At 41.6% G+C, this 1,116-nt stretch overlaps 1 non-coding gene across 1 annotated transcript; it reads left to right on the top strand.

Annotated features, from left to right (window-relative positions):
* TRNAA-AGC (transfer RNA alanine (anticodon AGC)) lies at window positions 1–72 on the top strand. Its single transcript has one exon. It is a non-coding gene; the product is annotated as a tRNA-Ala (tRNA).
* The last annotated feature ends 1,044 nt before the right edge of the window (window positions 73–1,116 follow it).

Genomic DNA, 1,116 nt, shown 5'->3' with positions numbered 1-1,116 from the left:
GGGGGTGTAGCTCAGTGGTAGAGCGCATGCTTAGCATGCATGAGGCCCTGGGTTCAATCCCCAGCACCTCCATGAAGGTTTTCTGGCTGAATGCGGGGGCTCACACTTATAATCTCAGCATTTTGGGAAGCCATACAAAAAATTAGCTGGTCACCGAGGCACACACCTGTAATCCTAGCTACTTGGGAGGCTGAGGCACAAGAATCACTTGAACCTGGAAGGTGGGGGTTGCAGCGAGCTGAGATCATGCCACTGCACTCCAGCCTGAGCGACAGAGTGAGAATCCATCTCAAGAAAAAAAAAATAATAATTTAGTTTAAGAACAAACAATGTTATTTATTTTCATATGGGATTTGAAATCTGAATCTAATCATTCTTGGTATTATTGCTAATTCCCTTGCACTACTGTACAATTTTCTGTTTAGGGACATTGGCTATAACAAGTATACAGACATAGTGATATATAATTTTTCTGTTTTAAAACTGAATTTCTTTTTTTTCCCCTGCCAACTTACAGGCACACAAGTGAAGAGTTATTTTCACAAGTAACTAACACATCTTATCTCTGCTTCATATTTTAAACTCTTATTTTTTACCCTTATGAAGTTGTGTTTATTTTATAGACAGATTATAATATTGGGTTGTTGTAAGTAATTTTCTTTGCTACATATCCTTCAACTTTATTATTTATTTATTTATTTATTTATTTTTGAGACAGAGAGCAGTGTCACAATCTTGGTTCACTGCAACATCCACCTCCTGGGTTCAAGTGATTCTCCTGCCTCAGCCTCCTGAGTAGCTGGGACTACAGATGTGCAACACCACACCTGGCTAATTTTTGTATTTTTAGTAGAGACGGGGGTTTCACCATGTTGGCCAGGCTGGTCTCAATCCCCTTACCTTACAATCTGCCCGCCTCAGTCTCTCCAAGTGCTGGGATTACAGGCATGAGCCACCATGGCCAGCTGAACTTTATTTTTATTTATTATTATTATTGAGACGGAGTCTTGCTCTGTTGCCTAGGCTGGAGTGCAGTGATGTGATCTCGGCTCACTGCAACCTCTGCCGTCGGGGTTCAAGTGATTCTCCTGCCTCAGCCTCCCAAGTAGCTGGAAT

Source organism: Aotus nancymaae, unplaced genomic scaffold, assembly GCF_030222135.1.
Source record: "Aotus nancymaae isolate 86718 unplaced genomic scaffold, 86718_ANA_hifiasm-v0.15.2.pri h1tg000108l, whole genome shotgun sequence".
NCBI lineage: Eukaryota > Metazoa > Chordata > Mammalia > Primates > Aotidae > Aotus > Aotus nancymaae.
Note: the sequence above shows the minus strand (reverse complement) of the source record. Positions and strands in the feature narration are given on the sequence as shown.